This window comes from Octodon degus, unplaced genomic scaffold (genome assembly GCF_000260255.1).
Source record: "Octodon degus isolate 3935 unplaced genomic scaffold, OctDeg1.0 scaffold00033, whole genome shotgun sequence".
In the NCBI taxonomy this organism is placed as follows: domain Eukaryota; kingdom Metazoa; phylum Chordata; class Mammalia; order Rodentia; family Octodontidae; genus Octodon; species Octodon degus.
In genome coordinates, this window is record NW_004524609.1 from 15687284 (window position 1) to 15708096 (window position 20813).

At 43.9% G+C, this 20813-nt stretch overlaps 1 protein-coding gene across 1 annotated transcript in view; it reads left to right on the forward strand.

Annotated features, from left to right (window-relative positions):
• Positions 1-20813, forward strand: part of Sap30bp (SAP30 binding protein) — a 40703-nt gene that overhangs the window by 6381 nt on the left and 13509 nt on the right. The window lies entirely within an intron of this gene.

The following is a 20813-nucleotide window of genomic DNA, read 5'->3' on the forward strand; positions in this document are numbered from 1 at the left end:
AAGCTTGTTCCAAGTAGGTGCTTTAGACCACTGAGCCATCTCTCCAGCCCTAGAGGAATCATTCTAAGCAGACACTGTTCCCATAAAGAAACAGATTAAGCTGTCACTCTAGGGCCAAAGAATAGGGACCAAGACTTGTAATGAAAAACTCCTTTGAAATCAGTTGAAGCCTTCAAGGTGATCTGGTGGAATTTAGGAAAATGATGTCTGATTATATTATAATCTTAAAAACAGTAGTCTTTCAACATCCACAGTGATTGGTTCCAGGACACCATAGTCCCATCTCCTATAGACACGAAAATCTGAGAATCCGTACATCTCCTATAAAATGGCACAGTGTTTATAACCTATCTCTCATATACTTTGTTTTTTTTTTTTCTTTTTTGGTGATACCAGGTATAGAATCCAGGGCTTTTGCACTGAGCTTCATCCCTGGCCTTTTCTTATTTTTTTTAATTTGAAGCAGGATCTTGCTAAATTGCCCAGGCTGGTCTTGAACTTGTAATCCTCATATCTCACCACTGCCATCCCCAGATGCTGGAATTCTGGCCTGTACCACTATGCCTCATTCCTCCTGTATACTTTATTTTTTATTTTTATTTTTTTTGGCAGAACCGGGGATTAGAACTAGGGCCCTTGCACTTGCCAAGGAAGCACTTATTCCACTGAGCCATCTCCCCGGCCCCCCCTATTTTATTTTATTTATTTTTTTATATTTTTAGTGAGGGTCTATAGGGTCTCACTACTTAGATCAGACTCATAGTGATCTGCCTGTGTTCAGCCTCCCAAAGAGCTGGGATTTTAGGCGCATGCCACCACGCCCAGTCTCAGTCACTGTCTCACTGTGCCCCAAGCATGCTGGGTATTTTATTATTTTAAAACGTCTTTTATTTATTTATTTGATACAGGATCTCAGTATAGTGATCTTCCTGTCTCAGCATCCCCAATGCTGGGATTACAAGCATGTGCCATCAGGCACAGTTTTGGGGCCAGTACAGTATGTGGTACCAGGGATCAAACCCAGGTCCTTGTGCTTGCCAGTCACATGCTTAGACCACTGAGCTTTTTCCCAACCCCCTCCTGTATACTTAAAATCATTTCTATGTTACTTATATCTAGTAAGACATACTGTAATGTAAATGCTGTGTAAATGATTATTATACTGTATTGTATAGAGAATGTTAAGGTACAGATTGTTTTTCTTTTGAGTAGGTTTGTTACTGGGGATTGAACCCAGGGCTTTTTCATTGAGCTACCTCTCCAGGGCCTTTTTTTTTTTTTTTTTTTTTTTAATGTATTTGGTTATTACAGTGTCTCATTATGCAGCTTGGACTCATGGTGATCCTCCTGCTCTCAGCCTCCCATCACTGGGATTACAGGCCTGCACCACTACGCCCAGCCATTGGCCAGCTCAGCCTGCCCTGGGGGTAGGTCTGGTGCCTGATATGGTGCTGGGGATTTAACTGTGGTTTCTGCACTTGCCTAAGCAAATGCTTCAGTTCACTGAGCTGTCTTGCCAGCCCAGGCTGCTATTCTGCTATTATTATTATTATTATTATTATTATTATTATTATTATTAAGATAGCATCTTAACGTGCAGTTCTTCTGCCTTAGCCTTCGGGGTATTACAGGTCTTAGCCACCATGTTTGGCTGCTTTTTTTTTTTTTTTTTTTTTTAATATTTTCACTCAACTGTTAATTGAAACCATAGATGCAAAACCCACACATATGAAGGGCCAGTGGCGTATCTGTACAGTGTATGCTTTTCCATGTTTGGACTGTTTCTGTGTTTTAGTACAGCTGTGTGCATACATTCAGATAAATCCATGAAAAGCTGTCAATTCAGATAAGAACACATTTTACCAATACAGTAAGTTCTACAGCTTGGCGCTGTGGTACATGCCTGAAATCCCAGCACTTTGGAGGCTGAGACAGGAGGCTCCCAAGTTTAAATCATGCCTGAGTAACGCAGTAAGACCCTGTCTCAGAATAAAAGAACTAAGGATGTAGCTCAGTTGTAGAGCACCCCTAGAAAGATAGAGAATGATTTGACACTAGCGTACAAGAGAAAGAAAATATACACTAGAAATTAAATGCAAGTTACTTTTTGTGTAGAGTGAACAAATCCAGGCCTACAAATTTCCCAGACTTTTCCTGATAGGAGAAGATGGGCAGACCTGTGGCCCACATCAAAAATGGTCCTTCTCAGGGCTGGGGAGATGGCTCTGTAGAATAAGCACTTGCCTGGCAAGCTCAAGGACCTGAGTTCAATCCCCATTTCTACCAAAATAAATAAATAAATAAAGTGAAAGCATTTAAGAAAAAAAAAAAGAGGTCCTTCTCTACTCAGGCTACAAAAATGAAATCTAGTATATAATAGAAGAAGTAGTTCTAGTGTTCTTTTGTCATAGGAGTTGGGATATATGGGACTTAAAGGCTGCATGGAAAACAAGTCAAATGGTAGAGTTTGAGTTGTGGAGACAAAGGATTTGTGTGACCTAGAGCATCATGTATACAGTTGCTGCTTGGTATATTGGGTGCATGTCTTTTTATTTTTTTAATGTATTTGGTACAGAGTCTCACTACACAGCTTGCACTCATAGTGATCCTCCTGTTTTCAGCCTCCCCAGCACGAGGATTACAGGTGTGTGCCATCATGCCCCATCTTGTGGCAGCTCAGTGTGCCTGGGGGTGGGGCCAGTGTGGCCTCTGGTGCCAAGGATGGAACCCCCGTCCTTGTCTAAGCAGGCACTTAGTCCACTGAGCATGTCTTGACTGTCACCCTTTCTTCTAGAGTGCTATAGATTCTTGAAGAAAGATGTGCATTTATGGAAAGGGGGGACACATGGAAAATAGCAGTCTTACAGTCTGTTTTGTCTAGAAGCAGTTAATAAAGAATAGCAGGGGAACTGGCCAGATAGCTCAACAGACTAAAGCGCCTGCTTAGGCAGGCACAGTGACCAGGGTTCAATCTCCCACATGCCTTGCTGGCCCTGCCCCCAGGGCATTGAGACTGGATGTGGTGGTGCACACCTGTAATCCCAGCGCTTGGGAGGCTGAAAGCAGGAGGATCACTACGAGTCCGATCTATGTAGTGAAACCCTGTAGACTAACTACATTGATGATGGTGATGGTGATGGTGATGGTGATGGTGATGGTGATGGTGATGGTGATGGTGATGATGGAATGGGGGAAAACCTGACAAGCCAGGCTTGGGAAGATTGGGAATGTGCTCACAAGTGCTCACCTATTCATTTCTGTTTTCTACAGCAAGCCAGAATGACTTGTCATTCAGACTTGCCCCTTGACACGTCTGCTTTACTGTTCCTCATTTAGTCATTTGAATTTCAAGTCTTACTATGTAAGGAAGATTTCATGTAGTAGTTTCTGTACCTATTGGGCAGTCCTCAGAAGTCAGAACACAAAATCCAGCCCTCAGAGTAACTAGATTTAATTCTTTTTTTTTTTTAATTTTTATCTATTTGTGTGTGTGTGTGTGTGTGTGTGTGTGTGTGTGTGTGTGGCCAGCTCAGCCCACCAGGGGGCAGGGCTGGCTGGCATGTGGTGCTGGGGGATTGAACCATGGTCCCTGTGCTTTGCTAAGCTTGTTCCAAGTAGGTGCTTTAGACCACTGAGCCATCTCACCAGCCCCCTAGATTTAATTCTTTCGGAGGGTGAACATGGAGTTTTAAGACAGAGCCTGCTAGATAAATGTCTTCTAATCCCTGTGGATTCCAGAAGTCATTGTGAAGAGTCCCTGTGGCCTTTCCCAGTGACTAGAAGCAATCCCTAGCACGAGTCTTCTACAGTTCTCTTAGCCTTGGCTTATATCACAGAGTTCCAGATAGAAGCCTGTACTTCAAATCCAGAACTTCTCTGATACCTTTAAGTTTTTGTTTTTATGTATTTGGTACAGGGTCTCACTATGCAGCTTGGACTCATAGTGATCCTCCTGTTTTCAGCCTCTGTATTGCTGGGATTACAGGCATGGGTCACCATGCCCAGACTGTGACTGGCTCAGCATGCCGAGGGGGAGGGGCCAGGGCAGCCTGTAGTGCCAGGTTCAAACCCTAGTCCCTGTGTTTGCCTAAGCAGGTGCTTAGTCTGCTGAGCTATCTTGCTGGCCGGTTTAAGTTTTAATTGGTTAATTTGAAGGTTAAATTTTTGTTGTTTTGTTTGTTTGTTTTTTGTGCTACCAGGGATTGAACTCAAGACCCTGTGCTTAAAAAAATAAAATAAAATAAAATAAAAAGGGGGCCGGGGAGATGGCTTAGTGGAATAAGTGCTTCCCTGGCAAGCACAAGGGCCTGAGTTCAATCCCCGGTTCCACAAACAAACAAACAAAAAGACCCTGCGCTTGCCAGGCAAACGCTCATTCTGCTGAGCTATTTCCTCGGCTCCTGGGGTTTTGTTTTTGAGACAGGTTCTCACTATGCGATTCAGGCTGGCCTTGAACTCACTTTGTAGCCTAGACTGACCTCAAACTCACAACGATCCTCCTGCCTCAGTCTCCCCAGTTCTGGGATTATAAGGGTGCACCACCATACCTGGCTGTAGTTGTTTTCAGACGGGTCTACAATGTATTTCAGGCTGGCTTTCAACTCGAGGTGATCTTTCTGCCTCAGTTTCCCGAGTACTGGAGTTACAGGTTTGTTCCACCAGGCCCAGCTAAAGATTAAAATTATTAACCCTTAATTTGACCATTTCAGCCTCAAGTATATAAAGTTTCTAACAATATTACTTTTTTTTTTTTTTTTTTTTTGGTGGAACTGGGGATTGAACTCAGGCCCTTGTGCTCGCCAGAGAAGCACTTATTCCACTGAGCCATCTCCCCGGCCCCTAACAATATTACATTTTAGAGTGACCTTTTTTTGAGTTATCATTTACTTGGTTAGCAAATAAGTTGCTATCATAGCTTTCTTCCACTAGGTGGCATTTTCCCTTCTACTTTGTTTTTCCTTCCTCCAAACCCTGCTCCCCCAGTACTAGGGATTAAGCCTAGGTAGGTTTTGCACAGGCTGCACAGGCAGTGTATCGTTGTGTGTCTTTTTTTATTTTATTTTGAAGCAGGGTAAATTGCTTGGGCTGGCTTTGAACTCAGAATCCTCCCACCAGGCTCCCAGATGGCTGGGATTGTAGGCAAGTCCCACTGTGCCCAGCTTTCATTTACACAGTTATAAATTGAAGATAGGAGGCTGGGGATATAGTTCAGCAGGCATAAGTGCCCACCAGGTAAGCACAATCTCCTGAGTTCAATCCCCAGTACCACAAAAATAAATAAATTGAGGAGGGGAGATGGCTCAGAGAATATGCACTTCCCTGGCAAGCGCGAGGGCCTGAGTTCAATCCCCAGTTCTGCCAAATCAGTCAATCAATTAATTAATTAATTGAGGATCTCATGGGGTTTTTGGGGGGTTTTTTGGGGGTTTTTTTCCCCGAAATCAGGGATTGAGGGGCTGGTGAGATGACTCAGTGGTCTAAAGCACCTACTTAGAACAAGCTTAGCAAAGCACAGGCAGGGACCATGGTTCGATCCCCCAGCACCACATGCCAGCCAGCCCCGCCCCCTGGTGGGCTGAGCTGGCCACACACACACACACAAATAAAAAAAAATTTAAAAAAAAAGAAATCAGGGATTGAACTCAGGCTCTTGCGCTTGCCAGGGAAGCACTTATTCCACTGAGCCATCTCCCCGGCATCATTTTTGTTTTTCTGTTGATTGTTTTGAGATTTTTTTTTTTTTTTTTTTTTTTGGAACCGGGAATTGAACTCAGGCCCTTGCACTTGCCAGGGAAGCACTTATTCTCCTGAGCCATCTTGCTGGTCCCTTTCTGTTGATATTCACTATTCTTAGAAGTTAAATTTATTTATTTATTTATTTGTCACCCAGCCCACCCTGAGGCAGCACTGGTATGTGGCATGTCGTGTTAGGGATCAAACTGTGATCCTCTGCACCTGCCTAAGCTTGCCTAAGCAAGCACTTTAGACCACTGAGCTATCTTGCTGGCCCTTAGAAGTTAAATTTTAAATCATGTGTATATTCTTTGTTGTTTCTGTTTTATGAGACAGGGTCTTGCTGTGTAGTTCAAGCTGCCCTTGAACTCATCATGTAGCCCAGGTTTGCCTCAAAATTGCAGTGCTCGGGGGCCGGGAAGATAGTTCAGTAGAATAAGCACTTGCCTGAAAGTGCAGGGTCCTGAGTTCAATCCCAGATAACACCAAAAAAACAATTGCAGCAATCCTGCCTTAGCCTCCCAAGTGCTGAGATTACAGGTGCGTGCCACCACACCTGGCAAAATTATGTTTACTTATCTTAAAATAACAAAAGTCAGCCCATTATATATTAACATAAATGACTTTTTCCTGAAAAACAACTATTTCCAAAACAAACAAGGTTGTTGGCAAAGAGCAGCAGTTTTGCCCTTTACGAGTCTCTTTCCTTTTTTTTTTTTTTTTTCATTTTTTTTTATTTTAGGGAAGGGTCTACAGGGTGTTCAGGGTCTCACTACTAGATAGGACTTGTAGTGATCCTCCTGTTTACAGCCTCCCAAGAGCTGGGATTACAGGCACGTGCCACCACGTCCAGTTTCAATTGCTGTCTCAGCATGCCCCTAACCCCTGGCCCCTGTGCTTTAATCCGCTAAGCTATTTGGCTGGCCTTTTTTTTTTTTTTTTTGTGGTACCAAGGATTAAATTTAGGACCCTGCGCTTGCCAGGCAGGTGCTTATTCTACTAAGCTATTTCACTGGCCCTTATTTGGCTGTCTTGTACAAGTCTCTTTAATGTGTCACTTAATAAAAGTCAGCTAGATTCATATAATGGTTTCTGAATTCAGTTACGATATATCAAACTCAGGACCTTGCACTTGGTAGGCAGGTGCTTAAGCTGTTGAGCTATCTCCCTGGATTCCCTACAATATATCTTTTCATTAATTTGTTTTTGCTTTTGTTTTTGGCAGTACTGGGATTTGAGCCCAGTACTCTACCACTGAGATATATCCCCAGAACTTTTTATTCTTTGAGACCAGGTCTCACTGAATTGCCAAACCTGGTCTCAGTTTTGTTCCTTCTACCCCTACCTCCCAGGTAGTTGGGATTGTAGACATGCAGCACTGTCTCCAGTTTATTTATTTTTTATTTTTTATTAATTTGTGTGTGTGTGTGTGTGTGTGTGTGTGTGTGTGGCCAGCTCAGCCCACCAGGGGGTGAGGCTGGCTGGCATGTGGTGCTGGAGGATTGAACCGTGGTCCCTGCGCTTTAGCTAAACTTGTTCCAAGTAGGTGCTTTAGACCCCTGAGCCATCTCACCAGCCCCATGTCTCCAGTTTATTTATTTTTTAATTTTATTTTATTTTATTTTTTGGCAGAACTAGGGATTAAACTCAGGCCCTTGCGCTTGCCAGGCAAACTGTGTCCAGTTTAGCCAAAGTATTTGAAGAAAATTCCACTACACAGATAGGTAGTTGAAGGAAGGAAAGTAACTAGTTGCTCTTTTTTGATACTTCATCAAAACTCAACATGTGGTAGTTTTCTAGAAACGCTAATCAGTGTACTTTTTGTCCTAAAACCATGAGTTTGCCTTATAACATCCAACAAGTCTTTTACCCATAGGTGATTTTACATGACCAGGCAACAATAATGGTTTCCTTAATAAAGCACATTTTATTTTTTTTTTAAATCTTTATTTTTTTATTTTTATTTATTTTTTAAATTTTATTTATTTATTTGTGTGTGTGTGTGTGTGTGTGTGTGTGTGGCCAGCTCAGCCCACCAGGGGGCAGGGCTGGCTGGCATGTGGTGCTGGGGGATTGAACCGTGGTCCCTCTGATTTGCTAAGCTTGTTCTAAGTAGGTGCTTTAGACCACTGAGCCATCTCACCAGCCCCAATAAAGCACATTTTAAAAATACTGACACATTTGGTCCCATAATATCCAAAAAATTGTATTTGTTAGTGACATCACTGTTCTCATTAGATAAGCTTTTAAGTATTAAAAAACAGTCAGTTACAGTAGGGAAAACATATTCCAAGGTTCTGGTAATTTTCCTTGAAGGCTTTAAATTTTATTTCGACCAAGCACTGTGAGAGATTTCCTGGGAGTGGTACACTTGACTTCTGAGAAAGTATCCATCTGCCAAGTACACAAATTCAAATTACAAGGCTGTTTGCCAGTGAGTCTTACAAAAATAAGTGTTCCTTGCCTGTCAAGGTGAAGCTCTCCTAATCCCATTCTTCTGGGAGGGTGAGGCAGGAGGATTTAAAGTTTGAAGACAGCCTGGGAAATTTAGTGACCTAGTGAAATCTGTCTCAAATAAAAAAGGGCTGGGAATACAGTTCAGTGTGAAGGCCTTGGGTTCAATCACAAGTTGCACACGCATGTGCACACACACACAGAGAAGGTGTTTCCAGGGGCTAGAGACATATCTCAGTGCAGAGGCACTGGGTGCAGTCCCCATTTATAGGGCATGGGGCGGTGTTCCTGGAAGAACAACAGAGAATTCAGCTTGCAGCTCAAACATTCGTAGTAATCCTTCTCCACCAGGCTAATGTAATTTATTATTTTTTTTTTATTTATTTGAGAGAGAGTGTGTGTGGTGTGTGTGTGTGGCCAGCTCAGCCCACCAGAGGGCGGGGCTGGCTGGCATGTGGTGCTGGGGGATTGAACCACGGTCCCTGATGCTTTGCTAAGCTTGTTCTAAGTAGGTGCTTTAGACCACTGAGCCATCTCTCCAGCCCCAGGCTAATGTAATTTAAAGGAACAGAGTTTTGATTTTTTGGTTTTTTCGGAACTGGGGATTGAACTCAGGCCCTTGCGCTTGCCAGGGAAGCACTTATTCCACTGAGCCATCTCCCTGGCCCCTTAAAGGAATAAGATTTAATAAAACTAATCATTTTCATTGCTTTGTCAAAGATGTTCCTAAGTGAAATGGTCTGTTTTGTTTTGTTTGTAATGATATCATGTGAGGAAAAAGCAAAGGAGCCAGGAGAGAAAGGACTTAGGAAGAGCTGGTGGTCACATGCTGATACTTGAAGGTTTAAAAGGGAAACGTAATGGCACCCAGATGCAAAGCATGAAGCAGTGGATAGAATTACACAGTAGAGATTTGCCCTCACATTATAACGAACTTTTCATCTCTAGGCCAAAAGGAAGCTGAGCTGCAAGTGCCCTAAAAGAAATCTGGGGGCTGAGGAGATAGCTCAGTGGCTTAAACACCTGCCTGGGAAGTCCATGGTCTGGAGTTTGATACCTGGTCCAAAAAAAAAATCTAACCTAGATACCTAGAAGAAATCTGTAGGTTGAATGTGATGTACATCTATAATCCCAGCACCCAAGAGTCTGAGGCAGGAGGACCATGAATTAGTTCAAGGCCAGCCTGAACTATATAGTAAAGCTCTGTCTCAAAAAAACAAAAGACATTTATGGGCTGAATTTAGGTTAAACCCCTAAGGAGTTCCCCAGAAACCTCCTGGGAAAGAACTTGGGTATGGTAGAGAAGCTTGATTGAGTAGTCCCAATTCTGCTGGCTTTAAAAAGTGCCAAGAGTATGGAAATTGCCCTAATTTTTATCTCACTGGTGTTTGGAATTACATATGATTGTAAGGTACCCCATCTGGGAGACTGAAGAGGAGATGATAACTCCAGACCCCTTGCATAGGGAGTCTCAGGTCTTGGCCATCACCTGAGGTGACAGGGAGTGGACTCCGTGGGTGCTCAGCTTGCTGAAAACCAAAGAAGTCATAGGGGAGCCAGCTGAGTGTTCCACAGGGAGCTGATGGCTTTGACACTTTCCTTTGATTACTTTTTCTCTAACTTCATTTTGTTGGTCTCACCCCCTCAGGAAGCAGCCTGTCCCTTATATGCTGTGGTTGCTCAACAGAAGGTGGCACTGCTGTCCTAGAAAAAGTCAAACTAGTAGTAGCAGTCCTGCAGCTCCTGTCTTCAGGCAAGGGGTGCCTGGTGGATCAAGTGTTTCCTCCATTTGTTTACCCTTGGCATGTGAGTGTCCTTCTTTGTCACCCTCCTCGGACCATGTTTTACCTTTGTTGCCTTGGAACATTTTCCCTTGTTTATTTTTTTCTCCACTCCTACAGTTCCTGTGGATGGAGGTATTTCCACTCACTGACTATCCCTGACACACCCTTCCTTTGCAAACAAGCATAGGGATTGACGCCTTTGAGCAAGAAAGATGGAGCAGCTTGTTGCCAGCTGGCCAGGAGGGAGTGGGATTGCTGGTTCCCTGAGGTCTTGTGGTCCAGGCTCTGATCTAGGAAAGGAATTCTCCTGGCCCAAGGAGCAAGCATCTGTAAAAATAGAGTGTCTTGGTCAAGGAGGTAACGTAGTTGGTGAAAAATTGTTCTGGTATTTTTTTTAAAGGCATGTATGACCCTAGTTAAAGTAAAAGAAAACATTTTTTAAATTCTTGGAGAACAAGCACAGTGGCTCACACATGTAGTTCCAGTTTCTCAAAAGGCTGAGACAGGAGGATCAAAAGTTTGAGCCTAGCTCAACTCAGCAAGACCTGTCTCAAATTTTAAAAGCTAGGAGAATATAGCTCTGGTAGCACACTTGCCTTGCCTGCATGAGGGCCTGGGTTTAATCCCCACCGCTTTGGAGCAGGGGATTCTTACAGCCAAAGGACTACAGAAATACGGAGTTTATAACTTCAAGCCTGGCTAGTGGCCTGGTGAATAGAAGACTTTAGTGGGACCCTGGTTTGGCTTCCACCTACATAACTTTCAGTCCACTCCACCCCATATGTGAAGTCAGGGCTGTGATACCCACTTTTTGTCTTATAGCTGAGACAGCAGTGTGAGATAATGTATGTGAAAGAGCTCGGGTAAAAATGAGCTAGTGAGCAGTGAGCGGCCTTTTCAGCATTGCTGTGTCTATAATTATAAGCCCTCATCCTGCAGGTCAGAAGTTGCCTCATTTGCTCAGCCTACTGGTATCTCAGTAGTTTTTCAGTCTATATGCCAGAGAAATACGTAACAGTCCCTGGTGTGGGATTTGTTATTCACCACTGGCCTTAGAACTTTCAGGAACCCGCCAGCAGCTATATGTGCACAGCTCTGTGGGTTGTGGTCTTACATTTTCTTTATTGACCACGTGGGTAAAGACATTGTGGAATCTCCTGCAGGGTCTCTGCAGAGCTGTTTTCCTGCTTGGTGTGCTTGCTATACCTCCAGGCTCTGAAGTTTAAAAGCAAGATGCTAGAATGTTCGTGAGTAAGTAGCATCAGGTTCTAATCATCCTCATATAAAAGATTTAAGACTGCTGCACCAGCCCCGCCCCTGGGGCACGCTGAGACTGTGATTGAGACTCGGCGTGGTGGCACGCGCCTGTACTCTCACCTCTGGGAAGGCTGTAAGCAGGAGGATCACTATGAGTCCTATCTATTAGTGAGACCCTGAACACCCTGTAGAACCTTCCCTAAAAAATACAAAAAAAATTAAACTAAATATGGGGCTGGGGAGATAGCTCAGTAGAATAAGCACTTGCCTGGCAAGTGCAGGGTCCTGAGTTCAATCCCTGGTACCGCAAAAAAAAAAAAAAAAAAAAACACGAAAACTAAGTATGTATGAATTGTATGATATCTGAGTTAAATATCAGTAAACCTGATATAAGAAAAAATATTTTTCCTGGGAGTGTTAAATTTTCTAAATATTTGGAGCTAGGGAGATGGCTCAGTAGAATTAGCACTTGCCTAGCAAGCCCAAGGGCCTGAGTTCAACCCCCCAGTTCTGAAAAAAAAAAAAAAAAAAATCCTAAATATTTAAGATGTGGAATAATTTTTTAAAAAGAACCGTGGAGTTAGGTATGGTTATACACATAGTCTCAGCACTCAGGCTCAGGCAGGAGGACAGATGGCTGTGAGTTCCAGGCCAGTCTGGACTACATAATGAGTTCTAGATCAGTCTGAACTACAGTGCAAGACCCTGTCTCAAAAAAGAAAAAGAAAAACCTAATTGAGCTCCAACTCCTTTTTAAAAAATTTTTTAAATCGTTTATTTATTTGATACAGGGTCTCACTACACAGCTCAGACTTGTAGTGATCCTCCTGTCTCAGCCTTCCCAGTGCTGGGATTACAGGTGTGCGCCACCATGCCCAGTTTTACTGACCAGCACAGTGCACTCAGGATTCTGGGGCCAGCATGGCATGTGGTATCAGGGATCGAACTCTGGTCCTGGGATCTAAGATCAAAGCCAGCACTTGCCAAGCAGGCCCTTAGACCACCTAGCTATCTCCCTAGCCCAAGATCTAACTCTTATTCTAGTAATAATGCCCACTTTAGCATCATGCTCTTACGCATCAGTTCCCTCCAACTCATATTTATTTCAGCTACAAAGATTAAGTCCAAAATGAATACATTATAGTAGCCAAACCTGAATATATTTTCATAGTTATTGAATGAAATACCATGCATGCAGTTTCTGTCCAGTGAAATTATCTGTTGGACCAGAAACCTGTGTTCCTGTCAGATGAGAAGAAAGAATCTGCCCTTTGAAGTTCCAGCTGTCATTGGAAATCCACATGGTTGTTCACCCAAGAAGAGAGGATTACTTAAATAGGGTTCAGGATTTATTGGCTTTTCTTTTGTGAGTCCCCAGAAGTTTCCAGGCAGAGGATGGGGTGGCAGCACACACTGTTGGTGTGATTAAGTCTTCAGACCAGCCCTTCCGCTCTGCTCTAGTCAGATGTTAGTCACTGGGGCACCATGGATTTGGGAGTGGTTTCCAAGATCCCCATAGCTGGAAGGTAGTAAATCTGACCATCTTCTTAAGTCGAAGGTTTAACACCTGTGCCACTCTGCAACTAGCTAGACTCATTCCTCGATAGTATTCTTTCTCTTTACTCTTTGATATTCTCTTATCCCTGGTTTAACTAACTACTTTACAGAATCTGTTGCCTCTTGTCTTAAAGGAGATGGTGTTACCAGTCCTTGGAGTCACAGAGGCTTGAGTTTGGATTTTTTTTTTTTCCCTCAGTTTTTTTTTGAAATAAGCTCTCACAATAGTTTAGGCTGGTTTTGAACTCACTGTGTGTAGTCAAGGCTGGCCTCAGATTTGCAGCAATCCTGCCTCAGCCTCCCAAGTAGTCAGATTATATAAGTGAGCCACCACTCCCAGTGAGTTTAAATTTCATCATTGCTACTGCCTACAATACAAAGTAATCTTCATCATACTTTATCTCAGTTTACTTGTCTGCAAAATGAATATAATATTATCTACCTTGTAGGGATATTGTGATACACAAATAATGAATGTTTTCAGTGTTTTCTGTTTCTGGTATGAGAGGCAGGCTTAGCCCTTCCATCTTGGTTTAGTGTCCCACCTACTTCTACCCTATGTTCTTTCTCCCATGCCCCATAAACCTTTGAGTGCTGACTAGAGAAAAAAGTTACAACACAACTCGTCTCGGACCAAAGAAGGAAATGACCCTTGATCATTGCTGTACTGTGAACCACCTATTCTCACTGGAAATTGTAATGTGATCTTTGAACTGTTGAGAATGCCCGACCTTACTAGTATCTGGCGCTTGCTTGATGTGTGCATAATGAAGGCTTTCTTTAGGCTTGTCCTTAATACACCAAGGCTGTCCTTGCAGAAATGAAATTTTTAGAAGCCCATGGAGTGAATATGGGAGAACCCATCCCAGGCTGTGGCCTAGGGGTCTGCCTGGTTAGTGACCTGATCTGAGAAAGAACAGAGACAAACAGCAGGCCACAGAGGTCACTCTTATTTTCCATGGTGAAAGAAATCCAAGCCAGATGCTTTGTCCTGCTGCCTTCTAAAGAAGGCCTCAGTAAATCTTAAGCTGGACACGTCAGGTAGAATGTAATTGCTTCAAGTTGTGATCTCCTGCAAAGGCAGGAACAACCGTTATTCCCTTCGACCCCTCTCTTGACTCTACCACGCTGCCAGAGGGGCCTTCAGACCTTACTTGCACCAAGCAGACTAAAGTTGAGACTTCCAGGATCCCCACCCTACTCCCCCATGGTTCTGGAGCTGAGACGGATCCAGTGCATGCCTGGTCTGCCCTATCTGCCATGCAAGCCCCAACATACCTCTTTCCTTTCAGGGCCAGATGCCGTGGATTACTAACCAAGGTGTGGCAAGGCGCCTCCTTCCCCAGCTGGGACTCATCTTTTTCAAATTATGTGATGCAGAAAACTGCCTCTTCTTGGAGATCTAGCACTTCCCATCTTTTTTTTTTTTTTTTTTTTTTTTTTCACTTCCTATCTTCATTCTACTTTAATCCATGTTCTTTGAAAGGTTACTCTTTGATATCTGGTTTTACAGGATTTTGTTCCTTTGTATTCCTGACTGGTTTGGTTTGGCTTGAGGTTTTTTGTTTTCGTTTTCGTTTTTTGTCTTTTTGAGACAGGATCTGGCTGTGAAGCTCAGGCTGGCTTTGAGCTCATTTTGTAGCCCAGACTGTAGCTCAGTTTGGTCTCAAACTTTCAGCAGTCCTCCTGTCTCAGCTTCCTGAGTGCTGGGATTAGTTTGGTTTGGTTTTTGAGGGTCAGGCTGGCCTCCAGCTTGTGATAGTCCTCCTGCCTCACCCTCCTGAGTGCTACACTCCTAACTTCAGAGTCAGAAAAAATTTCCCCCAGCCATGCCTAAAGATACTTTCTTTCCTTATTTACTAAGGGTAATATTCCCCTTCCTTACCAACATGTAAGTGATAACCAGTTGCTGGCTTTCAGGTATCTCAGATATATTTGCCCTGAATAGCTCAGAAGGTTTCTGATCCTCTCTGATGGAATAATGCTTTTGTTAATTTGGTGGCCATGTAGTTGTGTTTCACAAACTTCACTTTGCCATTTTCAGGCCACACAGCTGTCTCCTTTGTCCTTGGCTGGCTTTAGACTCCCACCCCCACCCCCACCATACCAGCCTCAAGCCTTAAAGTGTTGTTGTGGGAAGCCTTGAAGGAAGTAAAGTACAGTTGGGTCCACCACCAAGAATCTGACTCCTCTCTCTGGTATAGTACATACTGTGCACCCAGACACACTCACCCTGAAACTCCAGAGATTTGGAGAAGGAAGGTAAAATGACCCTGACCATCCTCTACAACTGTCAAGAAACAAAAAATCCTTGGTGTCTTGATTCAAATGTAGATGAAACTTGGAACAGTTAGAGAACAAAAACCTCCCCCTTTGGAAAGGGCTCTGGGCCAGACTTTTGCATTTGTGTTGAAGTCGTGTTGGTTGCAACACATTTCAGGTAGCAGAATATTTTCAGTCAAGCCGAACCATACTGCTCAGATAAAGAAGCCATTTTCTTTCCCCCGCCCTGCTTTTTCATTAGTCCACAGGACCAGTTCTAGAGCCGGTTTACTTTGTCTTGGCAGACTCCTGTTTAACCCTTCCTGTAGAAACAGCCTTCCTGTTGGAAAACTGTCTGAGAGCAGAGGCAATTCCAGTGCATCCAGAGCAGCCCCACCAACTTCCGCCCATTTTTCTGATAAGTGCGGTGTTTCCATCCCTTGGCAAGCAGGCAATGTGCCCATGGCAGTGGCCCAGTCCTGGCCCACAGGATACAACTGAAGGAAATGAACTGTTGATGGGCTATTCTGCATGTGGGAACAGCGACTGGACCACCAGAGGGAGGATGTCCCCACAGTACATTGGGTTTTGTAACTTACAGTCTGACAGCTTTCCCTCCACACCCCAACCAGGACTTTTGAGTGTCACTTTGATCCCCAAGAAGGCTTCCTATGTGACTCAGGGCATGCTAGTTCTGAAGCAGTGGTATTGTCTGTTGGTTCAGAGCACAGTTTACTGGGGCTATCATGAAAATTAAATATGAGAGCATTGGCTAAGAGGTTAGAATAATACCTAAAGTTGTTACCCTAAATTAAATTTTTATATTGTATCCCCAGGACTTGGTCCATTGCCTGAAATATAAGTGTTCAGTAAGTTATTAGTGGAGGGGCTGGGGAAATGGCTCAGTGGAATAAGCGCTTCCCTGGCAAGCACAAGGCCCTGAGTTCAATCCCTGGTTCCACCAAAAAAAAAAAAATTATTAGTGAAATAAATAAGGTAACTATAAATCTTTATTGTATGTGTTTATGTTTTGGGGGAGACTGGTTGTACTGTGCTGCTGGTTTCAAACTCCTTCCTATGGCCTCCAGTGATCCTTGCATTTCAGCCTTCCAAGTCGCTGGAATAATAGACATGTGCCATCACACCTGCCTCAGTTCTTTCTTCTTGTCCAAGTTTTTAGGCACATCATGTCCAAAAGTTTGAAAAAAGGTAGGAAGAGCAAAGAATTTGGTTTTTTAAATTGTTCTTAATTTAGTATTAGTTCCCCTCCCTACCTCCTGCCTATCCCAGTTTCAGCATTTAAGTCCAACCCCCTTGTTAGCTCATCTTCTGATTCCTCTCTCAGCTTACAGTGACCCACATGGTGAAACTGAGTTAAACAGGTTCAAAGATTTATCTATATTTATTATACCACACCATTTTATAGTTACCTTTAACTGTGAAACCTTGCACAGCAGTGAAGAAAAACTGATGAGCCAGAGACTGACAGATATCTGTGTTTCAGCGTTTCCTGTGGCCAGGCACTGACCATGCCAGGCAGTGACCTGGAGACCACCAGGAGAGGCATTGAATCTGCAGGGACTAGAAAGTTGGAGGTAGAGGAGGCTTCCTTAGGCTGAGGCCTGCGTTTGCACAGGACTTGATAGGCAAGAGCAGTCAGGGACCAGAGATTGCAGAAACCTGGTATGGAGAATGGGGGAAGAAACTAAAATAGCAGAGCCTCGAGGCTTTGTTAAACATTGATTTTTAAATACTCTGCTTAGTGAGATACCGTAGGACTTTAAAAAGTGTGAGCTGTCACAGATCTGACAATATAAGGTGTGGCTGGTACCAGTTTATTATTACTGTGTACTATCCAGCTGAAAAATAACAGTCCGTAGCATGCTCATGCCTGGCAAGACTCCCCTGTGTCCTGCTCAAAGTGCTTTCTCTGTACCTAAAAGCTAGGAAGAAACCATATAGATTGGCAAAATCCATATCCCAGAGATTATCAGTTCTGTGTCTTAAGTTTGTCTCTGGAGCTCATGCGTGTTTCATGGGGCTGGTTCCAGGAAGAACTGAAAGCATTGTTGGCTGTAAATAAACCTCCATTCTCTCCATGAAGGCACGCTACCTCTCTGCTGAGCAAATCCTCCTAACTCAAACGGCAGCCCCTCTAGCTTCATGGGTCCATATTGTTTTCACTTCCTTCCTCTGCCACAGCCAGCTTCATTGGTAACTGGGCTTTTTTGCATTCTCTGCAGGGGGGACCCACATGCCAGGCTCTATGATTCTGGGGCCCCTGTCACTGACCTACAGCCATAATTAGTGCATTCTTACAAGTCACAATTAGGAAACCAAATTGGCAGTTTCACTGGAACTGTTCTCCAGCCTTCTGTGGCCACTTTAGTCTCCAATAAAGGCAGGAGAGGGAGGATGTGGGTAGAAGAGGAGTCCTGGCCTCCGTTTGGTTTCTTTGACCAACTCAGCTGTTACATTAGGCTCCTGTTGGAAAAATGTGAATTTGGGTTTTGCTTTTTCTTGTGCCTTAATTGTGATTGAACTAAGAAGCTAGAAAGGTTTACCAGTCTTACTAAGGAAAAAAGGAAAGGAGCTTTTCTTTCCCCAAGTGACACTTCATCTTCCTCATAGACTGGGTGACAGTCCTTCAGCCCCTTATGCCTGAGGGGTGTATACTGCTGCCGCCTTGTCCCAGTACTGTGGGTTTCATGCTTCCTGGCTGACGCAAATGACTGTCTGGTAAACAGAGCTCAAGCTGAGTTCATTATTTTTACCAACTAGAAGCCAGAGGGATGGATCTATACAAGTCAAGACAGGTGTCGCCTGTACATTTCAGAACATGGCTTTGGGAAAGGAAAGAACAGTGGTTTCTTGTTGCTTTCTACTTGGTCTTTATAACTCCCCCCTCCCTTCCCTCTTCCTGTCTGCCTAGAAACATGGTAAGACTTTACAAGAGCAGGTTTGGAACACTGATTTTTACACTACTAGCAATTTTTTAAAAATCTTTTGATTGATTGATTGATCAATTGATTGATTTGGTACAGGGTCTCGCTGCACAGCTCAGCTCATAGTGATCCTCCTGTCTCAGCCTCCTCAGTGCTGTATTACAGAGGTGCATCACCATGCCCGGTTCCTGGGTCCTTGTGCTTGCCAGGCAGGTACTTAGACCACCAAGCTATCTCCCCGGCCCACATTACTGACAATTTAATGATAGAAACCTTTCTTCCATCTCCTTATTTTTTCATGTTTTTTCACATGCTGTGGTTAGCTTCATGATGGCCATTGGAATGGCTTGATTCATTTTCATACTGAGATCCTAGTATCCACGTGGCCTTTAGAAGGATGTCTAAGTCTTTGTTTTTAGTATGACGTAGCTCCTGTCCCAGTTCTCTCTTCTTTGCCATTGGTGGCAGAGTTTGATGGTTGAAAAAGAGGTGGCTTTTGTTGGGTGAAACTTGATTGTTAGATATCAGTGGCTTTGAGAAGCATCCTTGGAGTATTTTCCACTGTCCTCCATGGTCCTCTTGGCCTTGAGCTTTCCTAGGAGTTGTTGAGTCTGAAGCTGTCTCTGTTGCAGCCCCTCACTTCCCACATGCCGGTAGTCACGGAGTGAGGCTGCTGGGGAACAGCGGGCGTCTGAGGAACAGAAACCCTGAGTTGTCCTCAGGAATAGCTCAGTGCAGTGACAGCACCTGGGGCTCAGCTGACTCACACCTAGGTTATTGGAATCCAGCAGAAGAAATACCTTTTCAAATATGACAAGTGTGGCCAGCAGGAGGCAGAGAATCTCACTGGTTTTCCAGACCTTTCCAGCAAAAAATGAGACTAGTTGGCAAATGGAAACCAACTGCCCAGTTTGTGTGCGCGTTTGTGTAGGATTAATTTGGGTGGCATGGGGAGCCAAGCCATAATGCAAAAGACTGATTTTTACCCCATCATATCTTTTCTTCCAGAGACATAATGAAACAACCACCACTAAGCTGGTCAGACCCTTGTGAAATGTAGGAATTACCGACTGTGTACATCCTTTTCCCCTTCTGTCTCCAGGGTCACAAGAGCTGTAAAAAATCTCAAGGAAGTGTCTGACCTCTTACTGTACCCAGAGAGCTCCTGAAGTAGCAATTATTTTTCCCTTTGAAGAGATGCATGTTTGAGAATTCCTGTCATGCTGGGATAGATCCTGGATTAGAATATCAGTAGACCTGAGGTCTCAGCCACTCAGGAGGCTGAAACAGGAGGATCATAAGGTCAAGCCTATAGCTGGGTGTGGTGGTAGACACCTAATCTCAGCACTCATGGGAGAATTGCTGAGTTCAAGCCCAGCCTGAACTAGACAGATAGGTTCAAGGCCACCTGGTCAATTTAGCAAAACTGCTAAATTGCATGCACACACATGTGTGCGTGCACACACACACACACTCCAGTGAATATAGAGCCTCCTTCCATAGCTCTGTGTTTCTGCCCATCAAAGGGACTTGAAGGGTACTGGGCCTTGGAGAACAGTGACTATAGGACCCTTAGACAATTTATAGGTCAGTCTCTAAAGTAACCAGTCACCTGGCTCAGGGGGGAGCAGTGTACACTCAACTAATGCTCTCCCATAATTAACACTCAGAAAGCTGTTGCTTAGAGGCAAAATAGGAGGAAAGTTTACAGTCCCCCGCTTTGTTACTGAGTGGCTCTTTAACACTGAGTTTTTTTAGTGTCACTGCTACAAAGAGATTGTTGTTCCCCTGAGATACTGGCACACTGTAAAACAGTTGATTTATGACTCCAACCTGAACTTGACTAGGCAGCCCTCCAGGCCCGCCTCCCACCCCTTCTCTACCTCAGCCCAGACCAAGCCTTTGCTTTGCCCACCTGATTGGCAGGAAGCGGATGACTGAGAGGGATGAGTTGCTAAGCAGCTTGGTTTCAGCATTGTCCTTGTGGTTTGAATGAATAGCTGCAGTATTCAGCAGAGATGGGGGATTTGGGCCTCAGAATTAGAAGGGACTTTTTGGGGAATGGGGCTAAAGAACTTCTAGTCTGGTTTTGGCATGCGGCCATGGCTGGAAGTGAGTTTGGTAACCCTCCTCACACTTTCCTTCCTGGGATGTAGTTTGATGCAGCATTTCTTCATGTAAGTGGAACCCAAATCTTTGGGGCTGTTTTTCTGTGAAGATCTTGTTGCGGAGTTGTTACTCTTATCTCTTCCCTCACCAAACAAAGAAAAAGGAAATAAGATCCGAGGACTTTCTGTGAACTTGCTTTTATAGTCTTGAGCATTAGTTTGGAGTGGCACTTGAGATTGTTGATCCGAATGGATTTTAGAGAAGTGGGTATATTCTTGCTGTTATACATTTGGAACAAAAGAAAAAGGGTTGTAGAGAGTCAAGAGTCAGGCAGAGGCAGGGGTGTTGGCACACACCTGTAATCTCACACTTGGAAGGCTGAGGCAGGAGAATTACTGCAAGTTTGAGGCCAGCCTGAACTGCAGAGCGAGACACTCTCAAAAAAAAAAAAGAAGATCAGAGAGAGGGCACCCTGAGCTGGGTGCCTTTTCTGTCACTTAGAGGTGTGCTGTATGCATGCTTTGCAGTTCCATGCACTCTCCCTTGATCCTTATGATATTCTCCCCACTTTTGCTTAAACTAAACATTAAAAAACTGGCTCAGTGGGCTGGGGAGATAGCTCAGTAGAATAAGCACTTGCCTGGCAAGCACAAGGGCCTGAGTTCAATCCCCGGGTCCACAAAACAAAAAACCCTGGCTCAAGAGCAGGTAA